This window comes from Protopterus annectens, chromosome 15.part0 (assembly GCF_019279795.1).
Source record: "Protopterus annectens isolate FY-2018-M chromosome 15.part0, PAN1.0, whole genome shotgun sequence".
In the NCBI taxonomy this organism is placed as follows: Eukaryota; Metazoa; Chordata; order Ceratodontiformes; family Protopteridae; genus Protopterus; species Protopterus annectens.
In genome coordinates this window covers 455,171,206-455,197,964 of record NC_056749.1, presented here as the reverse complement: position 1 = coordinate 455,197,964, position 26,759 = coordinate 455,171,206, and the positions used below count along the sequence as shown (strand labels likewise).

The following is a 26,759-nucleotide window of genomic DNA, read 5'->3' as shown; positions in this document are numbered from 1 at the left end:
AGCTATGGGAAATTTGGCCAGAGCATCAGGGAACTTCCCTTACTCTTTGGGTGCAATGGGATATTTTGCATCCACCTGAGCTACTAACAATCAAAGCAGATGAGACCTCAGTTTAACATCTCATTCCAGTGAAAGCACTCTCAAGAGTACACCCCACCTGCCTTATGTTGAACTACATTGTCAGCAACCCAAGTGGTGTGGAAATAGAACCCACAGCTTTTTTCACCAGAGGTGACACTGCTACCTGTTGTGCTTCTGACACTGCAGATTATAATAAGATGTCACATACTATAAATATGGCCTCTTAAAAAAAATGTCAGCAGTGTAAAACCATTTAAATAATTACACACATACATTTTCTGTCTGTGCATATTTCAACAACACATATTTTTGAATATTTATTTCTTAATCCAAACCATTGGCAATAAAAGTATGACATATGTGAATCACTTTGATTTCTTAAGACAGTAATATTGCCTGCATATATCCCTCACTACTTAAAATAGTTATGGCCAACACTTTGAAAACTAAATCAAATTCCCTCCCCCATGATTTTATAAATCAATGAACAGCCACAGGGTTAGTGTCATTCTAGTTCCTTGTATCAATAAAATGCTCCACAACGATACCTTTTACTTTTCATTTTGATCAACCTGCATACCACTTCCTTGGATGCAGTTGTCAGCATATGATGTACACAACCCAATACGAATGAGAATAATGATTAAAACAATGCAACACTCATCAGTTTTACTTCCAGGAAACTTCTTCAGCCCACCACATATGTTCGGCTTTACAACTGCCACAATTGTAATGCACCTTTCAAAGCAATATTAATTAGATCTTTCAAGCACTGTGACTTGAATAGTCCTTGAAAGTGTTCTTTTGTTTATAAAAAGCCTCCTGCTGAGAAGTAATAGAGCTTAGTTCTGCATTAGACTTCAGAATATAACAGTGTGTTCATGAGATGCACTGAAGGCAATTAGTCAAGGTAACACATGTTGGTGGGGGAGAAAATACTCATGTTTTTCCACATTATTGTTTTTGTGTGACATCTTAAACCAGGGTTCTGATATTCTCTACCCCTCTCTCTTGTCACCATTAAACTCTCAATAGAGACTGACCTAGAGAAAACACAGGCAGTGAAGTGTTTATTCACACACAGTGTGTGAAATATCCACCTTTCGAAACTAATTCTACAGTGCTATTTTTTTATTGCAGCTATCACTGTAACAAACTCCTTAACATAGCTTGTGTTGGTAAAATTCCAATCTCCACACACAGTAGCAACCATGTTTCTTTAATGATCTTTTGCCACATATAGAAAACTGCATGTACTCGCCTCCATTTTTTACCAGGCTTACTTTGAAGCTTGAACCAGCAACATATTCAGCCAGTCAGGCACAGCTCAAACCAGGTGTCAAGTTCATCTTTAATTTCAAATAATTAAGTGGGGCTTTGTGAAGCAAACTCAATAATTCTCTCTCTTTATAGTTAACCCTCTGCTATAAGTGATCTCTGCTAAATAATGGTCTTCATGACCAAGTCTTTTATCCATATGATTTCTAAGCCCCTTTCCACTTGTTCTTTCAAACTCTTATTGATCCTAGGACCCTAGCAGCCCAAGTACTCTGAATACTTTATATTTTCATTTATACCAAATATACACCAACCGTAAGCAATGGCTGAAAAGGTCCTGGAGGAAAATGAAGAAAAACGTAACAATTGTCTGGCTTACATTTTGCTTTGCTTTCTAATGTTTTCAAAAACTTCCAGCAAACCAAAACAAAATGTATCTGTGGAAAGGCACTCCTGCTTTATTGTATAACTCAAGAAATTCCTACTATGAAATGAGCAATTTATTTGAAAAATCCGAAAGCAGCCTTAACCTTTGTATAAACATAAACTCGTCCTCTTCCTCAGATCAATATTCCTTCGCTGAGGCATCTGAAGGCAATTCCCTGCATTAGTTTACTAATTTAACTTCAGCCTCTTTTCCTACCTGCAGTCAGTCATTTCCGGATCTGACTGTTTATTAAATGTCATGAAATATAGTTTGTTATAGATTGCCTGTTTCCCCAGTTTTTTTTAGATTAAGTGGACGTCTTCATTGCCAGTAACTTACTTATTTTATTTATTTAACATTTGTTTACTAGGAAAGTCAGACTTGGAACAAGCCCAGTTTCAGTAGAGGCCCAGGGATAAAACACTCCAGACCCATGTCTTTGCAATGTAAGGGGAAACTGGAGCACCCTAAGGAAACCCACATGAACACAGGGAGAACATGCAGACTCCTCACTGAAGGCACTTTATCTAAGAATTCAAACTGGAGAACCTCTTGGTGTGAGGTGACACCGCTAACCACTGTACCACTGCACCGTCCATAACTTTTGCATATATTTATTCTGCCCAGTATTTTCAACATATTAAGCTGTCACTAATTTTTGCTTATCCAGCACTGTATACTTTTCCACTAATCTCACCCCTCTCTCTTGTCACTCCTCTTCCATTTGTAATACTAGAGAGAGAATAATATTAATACCACCAGATACTTCTTATCTTAATTCACATTATTTTGTGAATAGCACCTAACTTATCTCTCATGAACTGTTGATGTTGTACTATGGATAAAAGTCCTCTATTACAGCAAATTATGTTAATCTCAGAAAATCTTCTTCCTTTTCATATCTCAAAATACTCGTTTATGAGATTTCTAAATGCAGTACTTAATTGTCTTCTAGATAGCAGGTTTTCATTTTTACAAGTTTATGGCTACTTGTTAGGCTATTGATCCATAAGGATTTGAAGAGGCCTAGCCTTACATTCCCATGGTAGGTTTTAGCCCTTGTATCTTGCATATGAATAATCCAGAGATTAGCTGAACAATGTTATGTTGGGACAGTTAGTATCCATGAGGGAGAATGATGCTAAACAAGGGGGGAGGGATTTACAGTTACCTATTCATTCATCCAAATGACCCTTCACTAATCTTTCAGAAGTTTAGAGAATTCTAACTATATAATTCCTAAACCAGCCTTCATGTTCTGCACTGGCCTATCCTTGATTCTTTATTTTCTTGTTTTGTAATTTAATTACTCTTAGACTATCTTTATATCAGATATTAACTTTGTCCTGTCTGTTACACCTAATCTGACATTGCCACGATATTGTTAAATAGCTAGTGTTTCAAAATTAGCTTTGCAAAGGCTAGGAATCCTAGTGTGATCGAACAACTCAGAAACAGGTTAAAAAAATTCTTGTAAAGTGCAAAAAAAAATAATGGTAGAAGAGATCAAAATCTGCAAACCATATATTAGTTATGGAAAATGGGCCTGATCTGAAAAGTAATGAGCACCAAATCCTAGGGTGAGTCGTGATAAGACACTAGCAGCCTTAGATGGAGGCTTTACTCATGACTGAAACTGCAGAACAGTAACAACTGGCAGACTGCAGTCCAGAACTAGATAACAAAGTAAGATTAGAAGAGGAATCATCATACACACACTTTGAGATCTAGACCATCACAGACTTTCTGTCGATGTGGTGATTCCCTATAGCCATCTCTTTAAACACATTGCAGTTCATGCATTTGAAGCAGTCCTGTCGTGCTGAGACTGCTCCCTCGGACCATACCATTATTTGTTTCTTTGGGGTTTACTTCTGTTTAACAGTGGTCTGTATGCAGGATCTAGCGAAATGGCAAGATGATCCAAGTTGCCCAAATGCTAATGGGTAAATAAACATGTAAACCTTTAATTAAACATCTCTACATACAAATTAATGCAAATATTCAGTACCTTGTATACCTTGCAATACAAAAACATAACCTGCAGTGAAAAGTATATACATGCTGACAGACCCATGAATGTTATTGCTTTTTAAAGTGTCTTATATCACCTGCAGACAGCCTATACATTTACAGTTAAATGGTCTAACAGGTGCATTTATAATGTATGATAAATCATGTCATCTATATGAAAGGCAAGACATGATTGCTTTCTAATAAATGATGACCTTAACTGCAGTCATTTAAAGCAGGACAATGAATCTTCTATAAGTAAGGAAGTAGTTTAATTGCTAAATGTCACTAGTCATAACTATGCTACATATCGTACATGGACTGACTCAAAGCCCTGTCACTATACGCAGTTTCCTACAAACTGCTAAGAAGTGACCTGTGTCTGGCATACAAGGTATTCTCCAACCCATTACTATTGTATTTTACGCATATCAGCATGACAAATGGCATAAAAAATTCTCTGTTGAGGAATATAAACCTCTAATACAATATCAACAGAACAGTTTGGAAGGGCAGGTATATCTCGCAGAAGATGCCTCTGCTCTGGAACAGACTTCCCATCCACATAAAATAAAGCTCATCAATATCCTTGTTCAAGTGTAACTTGGATTTATGGATGTAAAACAGAAAATGCATCCAAGGACTGCCCCTGTACTACTATTGGACAACAGCAGCTCCAAAATGCTTCATCCCATGATCCCATGCATGTGTCCCCACAAATTATCTATGGTACAATCCCAGTTATTCTCATTAGGAATAATATACAATTAAAGAACATTAGAATGGTTAAGAACCATCAATAACCAAATGGGATAGGTTAATTTAAGCAAAAAAGTGAAATTGGCTAGGCTTCAAGTGGCTCTCCTGGGCAGCTTGCCTAGTATTTATCTGTGAATCTATGTGTATTGCATTTATTCAAGGCCATGAAACAATACATAGTCAGAAGCCTGTGGATCATTACAGACTTGGGTGTATGCTTCCTTGCCTTATGAGAAAAAGGAGAGAAAAACTGAAGGAATACTTCAGCTGAGTTGGTTATCAGCCTCAGTATGTTGCCTCTCCATTTTTTTAACCTATCTGCAAATAATTTGGATGAGTATAACTGGACATGTCCCGCCTCTTTTTTTTTTTTAATTATTGTGACAATTGCTTTGTCCATTGTCAACTTTGTATGTGTATGTATGTTTAACTTTATCTGGTCCATTGCATTTCTAAATATCTGTATAAATACACTGATCAAATGAGATGCTGGGACTGCTCTTGAAGTTTTGCATGTTCACTTTTCCATAATTGCCAAAGCTGCTGCCCTACAACTGTTCCAGACAAACAATTTATCAGCTTAGGCAGGGAAATCATGCATATCCATGCAGTTTTCAAGAATTTGAAATGACAGCACTAACTCAGCATTTAACTAGTATTGAAGAAGATACAAAGAGACTGAAATCTGGAAGCTGCAATTAGTCAGCTTTTTAAACCAAAAGTCCTTATTTCAAGAGGTTCTGCCTGTTTTGTCTTTATGCTACTTTAATTATCTTAGCTTTAAATATAAAACATTTTAAGTATGCATCAAAGCTGAGGAACTGTTATGATGTATTATCTTTTCAAAATGTGAAATTATTTTTTAATCTTTCACCTAGATATATTCATGCTGTGAATGATAACACCCCGTTAGATACACTGCTTCTCTAACAATACTCTGTTGTAAAACATCAAGACACCCTCCTAAGGTAATGCAGAATGTTTCCACAGACATTTCACACCATATGGACAATGCTCCCTCCCCACTGAAAGAATCTGATATCGACTAACCACAAAACAGCTAAGTATACAAAAGCTCAGAACTGCAGAGCAGTCCCACACACACTGGAAAAAAAAATATAACTGCTAAGATCATGACTCAAAGCCAGACTGTGAACCACATAATAAATAACTGTTACCAGAACGCAAAAAAAAGTTAGTTTTTTTTTTGTGGGAGGGGAGGTTTTTTGTTTGTACCCCATCCCCATTAGAGAAGATGCATGTTCTTTGTACCCCTATAACCTCTAATTTGTACCTCTGAAGCTGCAAATATACTCATACAAACCCTCTTTCTGCAACTCTTCCTTTTGCTCACTGACTGCACAGATTTTTGAAGGCACTGGATTTGTTAAAATAAAATTCTTTCTCAGTAATCAGCGGAACTCTGTCAACAGCAACATTTAAGGATCTTCAGTGTGGAACTTGGTCAGAGCATATTTTCTAATCATTAGTGCATATAAATGTCCTGTGGCCTAGTGAGAAATTGTCTTTTATTCTATTAAATAAAAAAAAGTAAATGAAACACTTAAATTAAATCATCTTGGCAAATGGTTTAGATAATTGGTGCATGTTTAAAATACTTGTCTTTTTAACTTTATTAGATATAGTAATTGCAAACATATTCATTAAAATGAAAGCAATCACAATGCAAGTACAATGTTATTCCCACGTCAAAATTTTTATATGCTTTCTTTTTAAATAAAGCTTTACATTAGCCAGCCAAGATGAGAATCACCTGCTCTAGTGGCATGGAGGGATAAAACCCTGACTACAGCCCAATTGACCAGAGTGTGGTAAAAGGCTGGGTACTTGACCATGCTGGCAAGGAGGATGGTTGTGCAAATACTGTTGGGCACAACACTGTGATTGACCCCTGATGGAGAGTGGTGACAGGCTGTTGGGGGTATTATTTATGAAAGATGCAGGGTTTGGCGCAAGTTGCACTTAGAGGTGTGGATGATACATGTGTCCATTGAGCTCTATCTTTCTTAGTTGGCACAACACATTGGCTGGGGATTAGGCCTTAAGGGAAAACACTGTCTTAGCAGCAGTATGGCACTACCTTAGCAATGACTCTATCTTATCAGGGACCCTAAACATGGTTAGCTTGTTCAGGGGCAGGCCAACTTGGGTTTAGACAAACCTATGGAAGGGCACTGAGAGCAACTCATGGTCAGCTGTGCAGAAGCCAATCTAAAAAAAAAAATTGGATGAGACACTATACAGTGTATAGTCCACCAGTACAACCTACAGAAATAGATATGGAGCATCTTTGCTAACTTACAAATGGCATACCAAAGTTGAAGTACATGATTTGGTCATTACACTTTCCTATGTTTATGAAAATGACATTTATATTTGACTTAGTAAATGAACTTCAGAGCAGAAAGCATATTCATGATTGATGTGGAATTATCCATATTAACTGAGAAGACTCGCCACTTTGTTGTCAGTACACTTTTGTGGTCAAAGCTACCATTAGTAATCTAAGTCTGCCATTAAATTTCATTTATAAAGGATTGAAAACTTTATTTGGAAACCTGCATCTTGATTATCTAAACAGTTATACTTCCAAATCATGTATATCTACAGATCCCACAACAGTCAAAATACATATATCTTTAAAAGAGAGAAGTTCATGTAATGGTCATGGAGCAGATTGGCACGAACTCTCTCAAATGGTATCTTAACTTCCAGACAAGCTTTGAAGAAACCCTTGGGCCTGAGAAGTTACTGAAGAACAAATGCAAAGCATCTACAAATGCAGACAAACCTCTATGTTTATAAAAGATTTTTTTTTCATATGAATCTGTGAATTTAATAATAAACTAATTGAATCTGACAAACTTGGAGATCCATCAGTGAACGGTGTAAACAATCATGTCTGAAGAGCAAAAGACACCAGTAGCAGTTGATTATGTGCTGTCATCTACTTATATCTGCAGAAAGTGTTTTGCTTAATCCAAGGACATGCAGATATGTAACTGCAACTGTGGCTATCATTCATACTGTATGGGTATGGAAATGAATTGATGTCCTATCCAACTGGGCCATAGAGAGGAATCTGTTCTCTGGCCTGAGACTTCTTTATGGCATGCCATGCATTCATTTCTGACTTCTTTTCTGTAGTTGTCTGACTGGTGATGGCTGTCATCCTGTGAGTGTGTACATAAGGATGTGTCACTTTATTTTCCAACTAATAGCCAGATATCTAATATTCTTTAACTACGCTAACTGAGCATTTAAATATGCAGTGACATTCAGCTTGCATAACAGTGGTGTTTTCCAATAGGTGGAGCAGAGCACCAAGTTCATGCAAGCTTGTGGAGACCCCAGCAGTCACCTGGCATGTTGGGGTCATCTCTATAGGTTTTGAAGCATCAGCCACTGCTAGTAATTGAACAAGTAGAACCACAACAAGATGTTTCACTTCCATAAAGAAAGAGTTGACCATGCGCACACAACTTCTGTTAATATTACACCTGGAGTACAATGTATAAGTTTTAGAAGTCACTGGTCAAGAAGAACATATACACTTAAAAATCAAGGGATGCATTATCAAGTTTTAATATCAAGGATGGCACACCTCATGACTAGGTTGAGATTATACATGTCTTGACCTTGGAGTTGAATAGAATCAGCAATTGCAAAGTCATCCTCAGTGAAGCGGTCAGACCAGAGCATAAACCACTGGTTGCCACAGTCAGCTGTAAACCAGTGGTCAGGGAAGGTCCTAAGGTCAACAAAAGACTAGGTAAAAGACCCATAAACTTGACTGGTGTGAAAGCACAAACATTTAAGAAAATACTCTGGGCTCTATCACCTCAGAAAGATAAGAAAATGGGTGGAGTTGAAGAATGGTAGTACCTCAAAACAGAGTGTATAGCATATATAAGGACTACTGAACAGATATATGGTCAGAGGGGACAGATTAACAAAGTTGCTGTATGCGGATGATGTGGCCATACAGGGAGAATCTGAAAAAGAACTTCAGCAAAGGATAGATGAATGGAATGCAAAACCAAAGGTACATTGGATGTAAGTGTGTATATTTAAGACAGTTGTACTGGCAGCATATAGTGGAGTTCAGAAGAAGCGGAGAACTGAGATAGAAGGAAAAATAGAAGAACAAATTAACAGCTCCAAGTAACTGGGAAGGGTGGTGTAGGAGAATAGAAGTTTGAATGAGGAGGTCAAAGCTAGAATTAAAGGGGCTGCAGCCAATTGGCACAGTGTCAGGGGTAGTATATGACAGAAAAATACCAAGGAAGCTGAAAAGTAAGGTGTATAAGCTAGAAAACAGTGGTGCAACCAGTGCTACTTGGTGGTACAGAAACCTGGGCAGTAAAAGCAGAGCAGTTAACGAAGCTAGACGTGATGGAGATGAAGTGCCTGAGATGGGTGGTAGGGTGCACACTGTGGGACAGACAAAGAAATGAGGACATAAGAGCAAAAAACTAACAAAGTAGCTCCAATTTCAGAAAAAGTAAAAGAGAACAAATTATGGTGGTTTGGGCATGTGCAGAAAAGCAGAAGACATCTGGTTAAGATTTGGGACAGATGAGAAGAATGCAAGGAGAAACGAGGGTATCCAACAAAGAGGTGGATGGATTGTGTGTTAGAAGACCTGTGACAGTCAGGCATAAGTGTCAAAGAAAGCAGGAGAGTGGCACTGAATAGAGATAGATGGTGACAGTTGATAGGACACCCTGACTCCTGGAAAAAAAAAAGAAAACATAGGAGAAAAAGGGGGCTGATGATGATGTGGTTGAGTCAGGAATGGACGAAAGGTATGTAGAGAAAGCTTGGGATGGAATGCAGAAGTGAGGAAGTCATCAAAAGAAAGGTGTGCAGGAAAAAGATGGACCAGCTAAGAAAGAATACTGGTTAGCTAGCAAAGAACATGGCATCAGAGGCACTCTGTCTGATTCTGGAAAGTGACACAGTAGAACTGCTAAAGAAACTCAGGTTGCAAAGCAAAGACAGAAAAACAAAGAAGATAGTCATGCACCCTTCATAAGGGATGCCCACAACAACCTGCTCACCAGTCGGTAGGACATCAAAGGCAGACAGAGAGTACTTCCAGCAGCTTCTGAATGAGCCAAAATCCCACAGAAGCTGTACTGCCTCAGACAATAACCTGTGATGAGAGAAGAGGAGGAGCCCACCCTAAAAGAATGAAGAAAATGAAGTTGGTGAAAGCAGCAGGCTCAGATGAAGTCTTGGCAGATATGATCAAGATGTTAGATGAGCTAGGTGAGAATCACTCCAGAAGATTCTCATGGTAGTATGGAGAAACTGGACATTCCTAGATTTGGAGAAAGGATATGACAAGGTACCAAAACTACTGATTTGGGCAGTCACACAATGGTTCAAAGTCCCAGAAACATTGGTACAAATAGTGCAGGGTATATACATGGACCCAATGACGCAAGTATAAACCGTGATCTGGTTCAGAAGGGTTCCCAATGTGAGCGGTGTACATCAGGGTTCAGCACTGAGCCCACTGCTGTTCATACTGGTGATGGACTAAATTAGCAAACGGGTCGGTGGGGATGGACCAACAAAGTCACTGTATGCATATAATGTGGTATTACAGGCAGAAACTGAAAAAGAACTTCAGCAGGGGATAGGGAAATGGAATGCAAAACTGAGGGCACATGAGATGAAACCGAGTATAGATAAGATGGTTATAATGGCAGCAAATGGGAACATAAGCTGAAAATTGAGATGAGGAAAATAGTGGAACAGGTAACCGCTTCAAGTATTGGATTCATTGCTTCATAGGTGTTTAATAGGCTAATGACCAAAGGGTCTTTTTAAGCCTAGCCATGCATCCAAAATCTCTGACAAGTTCTGATACCCTTGATAAGTGTAAGCATGGACCTGGGAGATAAACCATTTACATGTTACCTGTTTGCATCAGAGACATTGGTGCCAAACCAGGAATGAATTTCTGGTTCCCATCCAATTGTCCAACGTGCACTTGAATTGGATTAGAGAGTAACTCTGCTTCATATGGATGGGGAGCCTGTTCCATAGATAGGGCAGTCTCTGGGATGCATGCCTATCTCTCCAGCAGGTCCTATTTATATCACAGGTAAGGTTTAAGTCATTAGAAGGGGTAATTCTGGTACTGTTTGTTTTGTGGATATGCAGGAGGTCCATCAGAGTTGGGACTGACAAATGCCCTGTGTGCCAGGCATAGATCTCCCCTCAGAAGCCTGTAGAAAATAGTATACAAGAACAGGGCCTTGAGGCAGTCTGTATAGGACATATTACATACCTTCTTTTCTTTTTCTTTCTGTGAGGAACTTCTGTGGACATTCTAGTTGTTTGATATGCCTGGTTCGGTACATACCAAAAGGGACATTGTACTCAATGATAGGTCTGATGAATGCCGAATACAGTGGAACAATTACTTCCTTGGACTTAGATGCCATACCTTTGTTTATAAGTTGATCAACATAGATTGATTTCCTCACCACTGTAGACACATGATGATCAAAGGCTAGATTACTATCTATGTGCAGATGACTTCCCAAAGGATACTAGTATGCATTTCTTGGCATTTAGTTTTAGTCCATGACTATGAGACCAGTTGTTTCTGTGTCAGCCCCTCCTAGAGAAAATTTGTGTCAGTGTCAATGACAGCTCCTAATTTGCAATCATCTGCAAATTTAGTCAGCCAGTGACTAGTGACATTGTCCTTGACGTCTGAGAAGTAAATGCCAAAAAGAAGCAATCCAAGGACTGATCCCTGAGGGACTCCACTTGTGACTGGCCCCTTTGTAGACTGGGACTCCCCAATTCTAACTTTCTGGGTCCTGTCTGTGAGCCAGTTGGCTATCCACAGTGTGACATATGGGTTTGTATCAAACCTCTTGAGTTTGTCAACAATGCCCGAGTGGTATATTGTGTCAAATGACTTGGCCACATGGGGAGGGAAGTCTGAATGATGCGGCCAAAGCTAGAAACAGAGGTGCTGCAGCCAGCTGGCACAGACTGTCAGGGATAAGGTATGACAGAAGAATTCCAAAAACACTGACAAGTAAGGTGTACAAAGCAGTAATGAGATTAGTACTGCTTTATGGTACATAAACCTAGGTAGTGAAGGGAGAGTTACTGAGGAAACTGCAGGTGATGGAGATAAAGCATCTGTAGGACCTAGGTAGTGAAGGGAGAGTTACTGAGGAAACTGCAGGTGATGGAGATAAAGCATCTGTAGGACAGACAAAGAAATAAGGACATCAGAGCAGAAGCCCATGTAGTTCCAGTTGTAGAGAAGATCAAAGATAACGGACTGATGGGGTTCAGGTACATGTGGAAGAAAGTGGAAGATAAACTGGCAAAGTTGTTTTGGGGCAGCCAGGAAGAAGGCAAAAGTAAACAATGGCATCCAGGAAAGAGAAGGATTTTATGAAAGAATACCTGCAACAGTCAGGAATGACTGTCGAAGAAGACAGGAGAGTGGCATTGAAGTGAGTGAGAGAGAGAGAGAGCAACATTTGACGCAACCCCATGTAGAAAAATGGGAGAAAAGGAGATGATGATGGGGATGGTACAAGAAAAGCTTGTGTAACACTGAATAGAGTTTGCTAGTCAAGAATTTCAAGATTTTGCAAAGCAGTAGGAGTTATCCCACCAAGTTTAATATCCGTATACAAGTGGGCAGTTGGAAAGGATATTACCGACCATAGAAAACATTGAAACGTGAATATTCTGAGCAAGCAGATTGTTTATTTATTTTCACACAACTTCTTATTGTTAAGAAGGCTGAAATGCACAATGAGTGTATCACTTCCCCTATTATACATTATGCAAGGGTTCCAAGGTTCAACCTGTGTGGGGAAAATCTCTCTCTGATAATCAAGGGCTGGCTTAGTATCCCGTCAAGTACATAATATGTTTTAGGTACAAATATGACTTAGTCATTGTACATGTGGGTGTGAATGACCTGAGACATACCTCCCTGGACTACATGAAAAGAGACTTGGAGGAGCTCTCGGATTGCGTAGTCCAGGTGGGTATGACCCTAGCCCTGAGCAGCATCCTACCATCATCCAGAATGATACCACAGTACAAGCAGAAAATGATTGATTTCAACAACTGGCTACATTTCTCGTGTCACTTTAAGGGGATCCAGTATATGTCTGCCTGGGATGACATGATTGGCAGACCTCGATGCTTTGCCAGTGATGGCCTGCATCTGTCACCCCTGGGCTTCCAGATACTGACCAAGGCTCTTGCCACCCCTATAGAGCCTTTTTTAGGCGGTGTTCCAAAGACCAAATTACCACCATAACATCTACAAACCAATGCAATCTCAGGGTCATGTTGCTCAATGCTAGAAGTCTAAATCTCAAAATACACTCGCTCGAAGCACTCCTTAAAATGGAGAACATCAACATTTGTGCTGTAACAGAAACCTGGTTCAAGGCATCATAAAGCACCCCTACACTACCAGGATATTACTCTTTCCACATCTTTTTTTGCCCCAGAACTTGGACCAAAGCTCCAAAGGCAGTGGTGTTTTCATATTCATAAAGTTTGCACACACCTCCAGACTGGTAGCCCAACATAGCACATCAGAGATACTTCAGGTGCAGCTAACACTGGGTAAGACAGCGATTCAGGTTGTAGCCTGCTATAGGTCCCCAACCATGTGCAAGACTCGCACTCCATGTTCCTAAGCACCCTGGAGAATATTAAGGTCCAGCCTAACACTCTCACACTAGGCAACTTCAACTACCCCTCCATGGGAAAACTACTCGTGTACCAATACACTTGCCCAATGTTTCCTGGAGTTCATTAATTCCAATGCCCTGGACCAGCTCGTTTTTACCTCCACTAGAGGTAGCAACATCCTTGACCTGATCATTATTAACATGGGCGACCGTTGCTCTACACCAATAGTCAGCTCCTCCCTGGTTAGATCCGACTACAAACTCATCACCTTGGAAATCCACATCCCTCTCACACAACCCCCACAAAGATAACCACCATGAAAATCTTATCCAAAGCTGACTTTGGGCTCCTAAAAGCAGAGGTGGCTAACTTCACAGCACCCATGCAAATGGAGAATAGTTGCATGATTGCCAAATCGTACACCAATGCACTGTATGAACACACACACAAATGCATGGATCTCACCATACCCGATACCAAGATGGTCTCCTCAAAAAAAGGAAGCCAATTTGGTGGTCCTCTGCCATAAACAACCTCTACAACAGGAGGAAGAAACTGATGCAGAATAAGTTGAAGTCCCAAGACTGGAAAAACTCCCTTATCAGCCTCAACAAAAAGTTGAGATCCCTCATCAAATCCTCTAAAGCTAGCTATGAAAACAGAATTTCAGCAGACAGTAAAGACAACCACAAGTCCTTCTATAATTATGTAAAGAATCTCCATAGCAATACCCAGATTTGATCTGAACTACTGCACAATGGTACCTCCTATTCCAAGCCAATAGATATTGCCAGTATACTGGCTGACAGATTCAGGGCCAACTTTACCCCTCTCTCCCCCCCAAAGGACCAATCACAATACCAGTAGATTGCCAGTCACCCAGTATTACTGGTGCACAGGTTAAAACGGCACTGTCCAAGGCCAAGAATACAGCTTCTCTGGGACCAGACAATATCCCTGGCTGTGTTCTACATGAACTACAGAGTGAACTGCCACCTCACCTGTGTGCCCTGTTCAGTCACAGCCTCACCTCAAGCTTTGTCCCTACCGAATGTTGCACTGCTACAGTCATCCCACTCCACAAAGGAGGAGTGACTACAGACCCTGGGAACTATCGCCCCATTAGCCTGATGAGTCTGATATGCAAAGCTATGGAATGCATCCTCATAGACCTAATAAACAAGGATATAGGGACTCTCCAAACTCTGGATCCCACACAGTTTGGTTTTGTGAAGGGTAGATCATGCCTGCTCAACTTGGTCAACTTCTTTGAGTCAGTCACCAGAACTGTGGATGAAGGCAAGGTGGTTCATACAGCCTACCTTGATCTGGCCAAGGCCTTTGATACCATTCCCCACTCAGGAATCATAGAAAACCTCACTAAGCTAGGCATCAACCCCTATATCACTAGGTGGGTTGCAAACTGCCTCACAGATAGAACCCACAGTGTGAAAGTAGCTGACTCCAAGTCAGACTGCCAACTAGTCAGAAGTGGAGTCCCACAGGGTTTGGTCTTGAGTCCTCTCCTGTTTGGTATATACTTCTCTGAAGTCCAGGCCAACACAAAGGGACTCTGGCTGACAAAGTTTGCAGAAGATTGCAAGTTTTGAGCTACTATTATATCCCCAAATAATGTTAACATTCTACAGAATGGCCTCACTGAGACCAACGACTGGCGTCAGAACCATGGCCTTGAGCTCAGTGCCAAAAAATGTGTCATTATCCCCTTTGGGAAGAACCTGGTTCCCATGAACTACCACATTGATGGTAGTCCATTGAACGCAGAAGGCATTATAAGAGATCTGAGAACACAGGTTGACAGCAACTTCTCTTTTTATCACCACATTTCCACTGTGGTCAGAAAGTCCTTCTATGTGGCACATCTCATTACTAAGGGTTTTGCATCCAGGAAGAAAGAGGTCATTGTCGCCCTCTATTCTTCCCTAATTAGGCCAATCATCTATTACAATGCCCCATTTGGCATGTACCTCACTAGACACCTATAACAACTGAAGAGGCTGCAAAAATACCTCACAAAGAGGATCCTAGGCCTTAAACACTTCCTATATGGACAAACTCAAAAAAGTCCAACTATTCTCTGTCTCATATCACCTACTTAGATGCAATCTCTGCTTGACTTACAAAGCCATATCTGACCGAGCTCTGTTAGAAATGCTACATCTAAAGAAATCCCAGTCCCTCTGCAGCACACACTTCAGAGACCTCAACCTCATTACCAGAATCAAATGAACGTACTGGAGGGACAGGTCCATAACCCAGAGACTGCCCATCCTATGGAATAGACTTCCATACATGTCAAGCAGAGCACCTTGCTGACCCTGTTAAAGAGAAATCTTGATGAGTTGATGGGAAATAAAAAATTCACCCCTGGAATAACTCCAGTGGCTCTACTCGACAGAGGCACTGGGAACTAAGGTCGGGTGGCACGATGCCAGGGTAATCCAATGGCTAGGCTTGTAAAGCCCCCCAGGGCCATTAGCCTAGTACACACCTATGAACCTATGAATTGTGCATCATTTGCTGAATCCTTTTACACTGGCCCTGGGAAGTTGGATATTTAATTTAGGATCTGTGGTTAGAGTATATATTGCTAGTATATGGAAGGGCGCACAGAAAAGCTCAGGTTCCAGGATTTACTTAGATGGATAAAAAAATCTCATAGAGTTAGGAGAGGGTGTATTAGAGCCTAGAATTGAAGATATGCATGTGATGATGTGTACTTTGAGGAACTTAAATGCACACATACAAAAAAGGATAGATTGTATTAGCAGGCCACTCTGCAGAGGCTAAAGGCTGCTATATTTATCCTAATATATTATATTAGTAAGAGAGAGGGGATGTGATTTGGGAGTTACTGTTTTCATTGTCCTATGTTGCTGTATAATTCTATCTTAATCTATATTCATATTGGATTGTAGTACTACCTCTGGAAATAATTGCTATTTATGGGGTGTAGTTATACTGTTACATCACAATGGCTAATTGCTCAATTTGTTTTAGAGGAGATATGAAGGCATGCAGTCATAACTTCATATATTCATAGATTGCTACTGGCTGAATGACCTAGGGGCCCTTTCTAAGCCTAGGCAAGTTTTCCTGAAAGAATAATGCTGTCCTGTATACAAATATGACACTGAAGGAGAGGCATTCATAAGCTACTTCTGTCAATAAGGGACATGGGTGCTAGGCCCTGTGTAAATTTCCTATTCCCCATAAACTGATCTAGGTTGTGCTTAAACTGGACATAACACATTTACAGGAAATGTTAGTAGAGCCCAAGGTTATGCGGTATTATTGCTGCTGCTGATTTCAAATCTTTATTACAATTAGCATGTTGAAAATCATATGATTTAAAGCATTCATTTATTTCAATGTTGTTTACATTCTTCATAGGTCCAGAAATTCTAGCCACTGTTGCCAGCATCTCCTGTGACATTGACATCTCATTCATCATTTCCAAACATGAGTTTACACACACACACACACACACACACACACACACACACACACACACACACACACATCCAGTAATGACTACACTATGCACAAACAAAAAGTGCTGTGGCATGGTCACGGCTATTGTGACATACAATGTCTCATGAGGGAATAAATCCCTTCTGTCAGAATCACACATAAGACGTTCCATGAACCTTTCTGCTTTGGCACTTCAAGAAATTTTGTGAGTAACAAATCTTTTTGAATCATGCCCTCAATTTATGTTTAACTGGGAAAAAACTGTTTATAATGGGTTTCATGGAAAGTGTTTTCTTTTTGGATTGAAACATTTGTTTGCAAAAGTTTGTATTTTAGTTTTTAGTATGTTGAAACATGCTGAGAGCTAAATGTTATTTCATCTCCCTCAGACTTATTTGAAAGCATCAGTTTTATAAATTCACAATCATTGCAGCACATTTCATAGTATTAAATTAATCTACTGCAGTTCACCCATTTCACTGAGTAAATAAAAATCACCATTTTGACTAGCTGTCGGGCTTTAAATGACATTGTGTATTGTTCGATAATTATAGTCTAAGCCATAATATGAAGCATGCAGCAATCTCTGGAAAGTCAAATTACAGTGACAACACCTTCCTAGCTATTGCACCTAAGAAAAAATTATTGAAATGTCTGAAAGTTGCTAAGGCAGGAACTAAAATTATGTCAGAAAAGTCTAAAATGAAATCTTTTTAACTTCTTAGGACTGCATGTATAGCAAGGGTATGGCAATGGGCGTTATAGTACAGAAGGCCATACATGCAGGTATGATGTAGGACACAAGACAGACTGGAGGGGCACCCAAAGGTAGGCAAGTGATCAGTACCGTGACAACACTAGCCTTCCCTAGTGGTAAGGTGGGTTGGCGAGTACATCATTCTGAATATATGGTATATGTGTGTTGGAAGGCATGTTATGGTGTGAAAGGTGTCTGTTGCAACAGTAGACAGTTCTCCTGTTATATAAAATGCATGCAGTTGTAACATCAGTGGTATAAACATAACCCTCCACCCAGACAGTCTTTCCATACACCTTTTAAACAACCTGTTCTACTCAGTTTCTCACCAGAAGATGAAAAACATAAAAGAAAAAGTCTATAAATCAAATGTAGTATGCATGGCTTGGAACTTGAGACTAACTTATAGTAGGATGTAGCTATCATGAGTACTTATCATTGAAAGCACTTTTTCTAACCTCCTTTTCCCATTGACCTCTTCAGGTCACTGTAATGATTCTTGCAATAATCATCATTGTTGAAGATGCACTTAGTATTACTTTCCTATCCTTCCAAGGAACTACCAAGCATCCGCCTTGTACTGGAGATCCTCATAAGATGTCTCTAACAAATGTTAATTGTGTTTGTAGATCAGGAAATGAGGAAAGCTTTTGGACACCTTAGTGCACTACCTGGAAGCCCCTCAACAGTCACTGCACTCAAATGCCCTGATTACTCCACAGGTCTTGATTTTCAAGAAAACAGTAGCATATTCTTGTTGATGCATATTTCAGCTATCACATGATATGCATCAGTGGATACCAAGGCCCTGCAATTGCACATGATGCCACAATAAACTAGTACATAAGTGAATCAGGACATAGGAACAATACTAGCAAGGGATTGTGGGGACTATTAGAAGTGGAGCTATATAAACTTTAAGTAGACAGAATTAATAACACTTGCCACCCTTCACAAACACTTAGGAGTGTTCCCTCTAAAACCAAGCAGGGCTTCAACTGGCAGCCATGGTATAGATTTGTCTACCCATTCAATCACCAAAACTAGCCTCTTAAAGGTAGCCAAAGGAGTTCTTTGTTTGACTTGTAGGGGTAACTTATTAAATAGGCTGGGAATAGATTGAATTAGAAACCTGCCCCTCTAATGAGTGCCATTTATTTGCCAATGAAGAATTAGGTCCCTAGTGTAATCATTTATAGAGCCAGTGGTTTTACCAAGAAATAAAGCACCTAATAAGATTGGGCCTTTCATAAGACAAAAAGCAAGACACAGATAACCTCAGAGAAGTCATTAGGCTACTAAGTATAAGTAGAGCCATGCTAATCTATTGATAATTTAAGGTCTTTTAATTTTTGGTTTGGAATCTTTGTGTCATTTCTAGCTGAGTGACATATTTGGATGTGTACATACCGATAGTGACATTGTATATGATTATATGCCTGATAAGTGAAGAGTACTGTCATAGTATTTATTCATTATTGTGAAATCATGATGATCAAAAGAGCGAGAGTTTTACATACAAGTATCCGGGTCTCCTATGACTATATCTATCTAAATAGGAGTTCAATTTATAACACGTGATATGGGAGCATTTCGTTTGCTAAACTCATTTATACTGTACTTATTTTGCATTTGGCTTGAGACCATATGTTGATAAACCAGGTATATGCATATTCCAGTCATTGTTGGACTTGAGTGTCAGTGGGTGAAAGGATAATAAGGCCCAGCCTGCGGTCACGAACAAACTTGGACAGTCACACTTTTGTGACATTGGCTTGAATAACTGCAAAATAAACACCAAGCAAGAGAGAACCAGACACTTATCCTTAGGGTACCCACTAGTTGCAATTTTATGTTCTGAGAGAGTACTAACAACTTTTATAACATAAGATCTGTTGGATAGGCAATTTTTAATCTAGTGGACAGTGTAGGGTGTTGTATTAAGTTAGTCTAATTTTTCAGTAATTCCATTGTGGGTGATCAAGTCAAAATGAGCAAGCGTGTACAGAATGACCACTATCCAAAACCTCTGTAACCTTTTTAAAGAAACTTACTAAGCTCAGGAGACAAGACCTGCACTTCTTGAAACAAAGCTGATTAGTATCCATATGTCTCAAGTTGCCTGTGTCTGCATAAATCAGTTAAACAATGATAATTCCATGTATTTACATATAAGATTGGCAGATCAAATAGTCCTGTATTTACCTTGGTCAGCAAATGGCTCACCCTTGAGCAGAAGGGTCATAGTAGCATCAGGACAAACCCTCTGAATAGGCTGAGGTTGAACAGTTTTAGTAGTGGCTCAGATAGTGCCTAGTCAGCACTGTTGGGTTGTCTGGTTCCATGGAAGGACTGCTTTTAACCTTTTACAAGGATTCCAAGACTTGTTCTAAAGTATAAGTGAATATTGTTATAGCCCACATAATCCAGGCTTCATCCCATCATTGAACTATTTTGCCAGTTGGAACAGTGATATCATTTAAACCCAGATCATACAGGGGTTAGTGACACAGTTTTGATTAGATGCTCCAGTTGAATGATGGAGAGGTGGGTAAGGACTAGGCGTTGCCCACATCACTGCACTCCCAGGATAGTGTCTGCAGTGATGATCCCTGGAGGAGGCTGGGAATGATGTATGAAAGTCCAAAGAGAAGGCAGGTGTGGACACAGTTCTCAGTTGTCCAGATTTTTGCAGAATGTCCATATATTTGCCTCAGATTTTTGGTCTGTTCCTCATAAAATTTGTGTTTTTTTGGCAAATTACTGGAAAGATCTATGGATTTAAATCACTAAATAATGGCATACATGTGAGTTTCACAGTTCATACACTTCAGAAAAATACATGTTATCACAAATCCTGTTATTCTAACAACTTTTCAAGTTTGTAAGAGCAGTTTTTAAAATCTGTCTCTGTTTTTGGCCCTTTGTACCCCCATTATGTCAGACTTTGTCCAGCTTTCTTCTGCAAAGAGTTTGAAAGGTATGTATGGACATGGATGAGTTGCTGTTAAGGCATGCATATAAATATAAAATTATTACTTGAATTTGCTTACTAGCACTGGTCACACGTGATCAATTTCAGTCCCAGTAGAACACTAACAAAAATTTCTTAGCACAAACCTGCATTACCTGGCATGAACTGCCACTGTCCCTACATCCTCATTCTTTGTAACCCCACTGGACTGTAAATATCCCATCACATTTCTCCAGTCTGATCCCTCATATAAAATACATTCAACTGGTAACTGCAGAAGAGTGCAACTGTGGTCCCCCATTCAGATGCCCTTTTTAGTGATAGAATAAGTGTGTGTCAGCACCATCACTACCCACAATGAAAGGAAATCAGGGAGCTGTAATGCTGTTTGGGGTATGTGTTTATTTCCTGAGAGACTGAATGAATGTGCACATGTGTCGGTGCAAGTTAATCATGATGATGATTACTGATCAAACTGTTGCTTCTAGAAGGAACTGATAACAGTAGAGTAGTGACTGTAAGAAGCGGTGTGGAAGCCTTCAGTATGCATTCATTATTTGAAGCTTTGTTGCTTTTACCACCACAGACTCATCATTGCCAGCTCTGTACTTTGTATGGTTGGGTCCTGCTTATGAAGATGGAATTTGCTTGCTGAGCTTTTCTACTTGGGATGCTGATGAAAAATTTCCCTTAGCCCCTTAACCCAGTCAGGTTATCCTTGTCAATGAATGGAAGTAAAAGAATAAACAGTCCTATTTTTGTATGGTTGCAATACTACATGTGAAGTAATGTAAGCTCCCACAATTGTATTATTAATTAAGGTAATGAGAGATTTTAATTTGTTGGATACACTTCTCATGTAGCAAACATATACACACATGCAGCTATAAGATCTGCAGCTTCTGTATTTGCTTTTATAATATTTTGGAATCTCTCAAAAAAATGTCTTAAGAACTTCTTGTAATTGGTGGCTAACATAACCATATTAGTAATTGCTAATCATTTTATTGCCTTTAGTTATATTTTTTCCTCTACACCCTATTAGAGTTCTAAAAGTTATTTAAAAAAATCCCTTTATTTATTGTACAAGAGACACATTTCAGTAAATAAAAAGAGCAAGCTATATTTCAAAGTGAGACAAAAAGCTTTTGGTGCATGGGATTAAATTCAAGCCCAAAGGTCAGTAGGTCTATTTAAATACATCATAACAGCAAATAAATGCAATGTGTTTCTAAATAAAAGGGTGCTAATTTAAAAGGCAAGTTTCTTATGCACAGATCTATATTCAGGCACTATACATGATGAATCTTTTTGCTTCTATGTCATCATTGTCATCATGACCAAAGGAGAAAATTAAAGATTTACAATGGAGAGAGTTTTTTTTTTATTTTAAATTAAACTATGCAAATTCATTGTTTATTGTACTTGTTCTCAGTCTGCAGTGCCCCTTGTAATCCTATTCTGTTATAGTTCGGTCTTTTATTTATACAAGTTGCGTTTTTTCCATTTATTGTTCAAAAAGCATATGTCAGTAAATTTAAAATAGCAAACTATATTTCAATGAACATAAACACATTTTTCAAATGTTGGCACTAATTAAACATACTAACATATTAAATTCAGGCTGATGGTAATGTAAATGTATTATAACATGAACTGAAGGCATTCTATTGCTGAATAAAACTAGTACTTCTCGCCGGTCCTTTCTTAGACTTATCAGATTATAATTATGTTAGCTAAGTGGAATTCAAGTTTAATATGAAGTCATACCTTTAAAAACATTACTGTTATGCCATATGTTTAAATGCCTTCCTGAAGTGAAAGCCTCTAATTAGAATCCGCTCCGTTCATAAATTAAGGGGGATGTTAAATTTTATTTACTACAGTAGGCCCAAATTTTCCATGACTAAATGGACTTTGACAGGCCACTAACTGGAAAGAAATATTGACTTTAATCGCGAAATGAAAAGAAATTTGTTGCAGGGCACTGGATTTCCCATAATGTCGTAAAGTCTTGTAGAATGCAGTACAGGTACAGAGACGGTTTTGAAGTATCTTTTTTCCTGTTAATACTTTATATAACTCGGAGCCAGGTGTGGAAATAAAACCGCTAGAGAGAAGGCTTGACGGCAATCAGTACTGGATGCTATGCTCCTTAAAGTGATAAAAATAGCACCAGTGAAAGTATAACATATATGAGGGAACTGATGAAATATCGCATTTCTCTTAATGTTAAAAGGGCATCCATTCAGCAATGAAAACCCTGTTAGATGGCTCATCTTTATTTATCTTGTAACTTTTTTCTTTTGTTTCTCTTCTTTGCACATGCTCATTCACATAAGATGTGTATACATTCTAAATGTGTCAGCCAGTTAGTAAATTGCTAGGTCAGTTTTAAAAAGATGCCTGCGGAAAGTTCATCCTATATAGACAAAGTAAAAAGAAATGTACTTGAAAATTTTGTGATATTTTGTTTCTCAACAGATATTCTAATCTTAGTAATTTTCCTGAACATAGCTTAAAAGTAGATTAAAGCTGCTTTCCCTAGAAATAAAAAAGAGCTCTTAACATATCTGTTTTATGGAATGGTATTTCCATAAAGTGAAAGTGTTCATCTCCACCTACAGTTTAGGTAGCATTGCTATAGCAGGATGTATTAACAAGAATTTGAAGCTATTTTCATCAGACACCAGCCTATTAAATAAAGTGCGGGATAAACCACACATTATATATAGGCCAGATATAACCTTTAAAAATGTCTTGGAGTACAATAGAATAGGGCAAAGCGATGTCACTAAACAGAAGCATGGAACAATTCAGTGTGGTTGCTGTTCACAATGTTCCAACACTAACTTAGGGGAAAGTTTCCCTATGAGAAACATTTTCTACAAGACAAAAGGACATAAAATGTTTACTTGGCACAGTGTTTGTGCTGTCTGGTGAATTATGTAGGAAATACCTCTTTGAGGATTAAGTAACATATATAAGAACACCTATTGGATATTAGGAAAGGTAAAATTACCAGTGATTTGTATAAACACATAGTTGAGCTTAATTCACACAAATTTGGTTTCATGGTTATTGAACAAATAAGAAGTCACCCTCAGGGCTGGATCGCAAATGAACCTCTGAATGTATGCGAACTGAAGTGGCAGCTCAAACTGAATGCCATGAACCACCCATTGTTAAATGACGCGTGTACCATTAACCCTATTTTAAAGTTAAAACATTATGCAGCATGTAAAATTAATTGGTGTTTAATCATGCAGTTGTTTTTACTGACTTTCATGGCTCATGTGATTTTAATTGGTTTGTATTTTAACTTGCTTTTATCAAAATTTCATTAGTTCTTATGAAGTTCTAAAAGGAGTAGCAATGAAAACGCTCATCTTTTGTAATAAAGTTTTGTTTCACTGACTGCTGGCCGAAGTTGTTCTCTACAAGCACCACAACAGGTCTCGGTTTTATTATTTTAATTCACCTGTCTGGATTCCTAGTTTGTTTTTAGAAGACCGTACTATACGAGTTCTGTCCCTAAACCAGATGGCTATCCACCCAACCAAATATTGGTCAGTTTGGAGCTCATTAAGCCTGTTTGTTGTATTTGCATGTGGTGCAGTATCAGTTTGTGGATGACTGTAAGCTGGGAGTCATCTTTTAGTCCCCCTCTGACAGACACCCCAACAGGCATTTACATTTACTAGGTGTGGTGTACAAAAAATGAGCTCAAACTTAATGCAATATTGTAACATTCAGTAGCTCCAGCTTATAGAATAGCACACTGCTTCAAAGTGACATGTTAGTGAGAGACGTGGGTACTTGGGTGGGAAGTGATATCGTGTTTAATCACATTGCAGAAGTGGTTACGAAATCATTTTACCTTGCGCATCTCATAACAAAAGCTATCTCTTCTGTATCAAAAGATGTCCTCACTTCCTTGTACTCTGCACTGATTAGACCCATCATTGAGTATAACACCCTCTTTGGAATGTACTCTACTAAGCATATTGGGAAGATCCCAGACATTTTTAACTAAAGAGATCATAGGGTTAAATGACATGAGCTACTAAGAGACATTGGAATCTTTATCTGTGTATTCAGTGTCATGCAGAATCCTTAGGGGTGATCTCTCCTTGCTTATAAAGTTATAAATGATCCAGCAGTCCAAAAGCAAATGGTTCTAATAACACTAGGCCTTAGATGTAAAACTAGTCCAGCAAATAAATAAGACAAGGTGGAGAGTTAGATTTGTCGTATAGCACTTACCACTCTTGTGGCACAAACTTGCTCTCCAAGTTAAGCAATGTGATAATCTGCCTGCCTTTAAAAAGGAGCCAGGTAACTGGATAGGTATTCATGAATTCATCCTTGATATGGCTGGCCTGGCTGGGCCGTCGTTGAAAAAGTTTAAGGACAGCTACAGTTAAGGGCTGTTTGCCATATAACTCTTATAATCCTATAAACATTCACCGAATCCTGGTAGAATTTAAGCATGATTGAAATGCATCACTATTAACTACCTATGACCATTATTTACAGGAGGATTAACAACTAGAGTTATAAATGTTCATTTAAACCTGAAGAAATAAAGTACCTAAATTAAATATCCAGAATGTCTCCTTTTGGTTTAAACTATTTTGCCAACCTGTTTTATTGGACCAAAATCTGAAATGTTCTTCAATTCTTTAAACAAGAAATATGTTGTAGGTGTTTCTGAACATTTAAATAGCACAATATTTTCCCTTTTGCAATAAATGCTGCTGAGATGTTCCACAATTCTGAATGTAATCATTCTGGATCACTTTTCTGTACAATACAACTAAAAAAGTGTCATGTGAATTATCCATTCATAGTACAGATACGTGGCTAAGTGTTGACAAATATGTTGAAGTATTTATTGACAAAAAAAAAACGTTCAGCTGTATATTAAAGTTTGTATTATTGTAACTGCCACATGTCTGGCAGCCTGTTCACATAGGGTTACAAATAGTTGTATTATCCATTTGCTGTCTCTTGCATTTAAAATACTGGGCTAGACTTTTGTTTTCCTTTATATAGACTATGATTCAGACAAAATGGTTGTTCTATTCCTATCTAGGGTAAAATATGCTAATGCTTAAGTATGATCTATCTTATTAGAGATTTATCACTACCAAACATAGTAAGAAATCCCAATGAGTATTGGTCCAACAAATGATTGTTTATATAGAGGATTATGAGCAGGTCTTTATTCCTACTGAGGATGTTATATGTTTGAGACGTGTCATGAACAGCCATGCTGGGACGTGATCATACTTCATTGTAGTGCACAGTGTGCAACTTGCTCTCATTCAGTGCAAAAGCTACAAAAAAAAAAATAACTTAGTAGCACTAAATGTGCAAGTTGTAACACACAGCTGCCACACAAAAGAGCAGCAGGAAGCTGATAAACATATCATTGAGACTGTTAAACACTTCATGTAGACAGCAGTTTAATACATTTGGGAATGTATAGAGCATCAAAGTCTATTTTTGGGCACAGAAGTCTTTAGATGGAATGGAGGCCAGACAACACAAGGGAAGAGAATTTTTGCAGTAGATATAATATAATTCTTAAGTGCAAATGAACTGTTTTAACAACTTCATTCCATACTCCTGCTACCACTGAGAAGACATCCTGATGGGTATAAAACTTGTGTGCGACTGTGTCCACACATTAAGAACAACCTGAAGTGAGAGCTGTAATACTTTGGGCCTGTGCCTCATTCTATAGACTGGCCATGTATGTGGAAAGCATTGGTGCTATTGTAAGGTATCTATATGTATGTTTTATTAATAAACAGAAATCATCTTGAGCATGCACAAATGATATCAATTCTAATGTTATGATTTATGTAAATGCATTTATCAAGGCTGCTTGTTATTCCCTTTATTACTTCTTTTGAAAGTAGAACCGTTTGATTTTTCAAAGGTGTACTATTCCTGTCCCAAATCATACTCCATTATAATCATCTTGGTTTGCACATGACAGTGTACTTTGACTTAGGAAACCTAAACAAATCATGTCAGAATTATTAGTAGCCATTCAATGTTTTACTGGTATCTTAGTTCTTGTTCTAATACATTAAAGAACATGGTATTGTTTTTAAACCAGAGCTGTAAAAGAAATTTGCAAATGGGAAAGTGGATCTCCTATTTAAATCTATGCAGGATTCTGAATATCTTGGTATACATGTGAATTCAAGCAAGTTACTCATTGATATAATCTT

The 26,759-nt window shown here is 38.6% G+C and overlaps 1 long non-coding RNA gene across 1 annotated transcript in view; it reads left to right on the top strand.

The window, feature by feature from the left end:
* Window positions 1–26,759, top strand: part of LOC122789758 — a 1,143,653-nt gene that overhangs the window by 520,251 nt on the left and 596,643 nt on the right. The window lies entirely within an intron of this gene.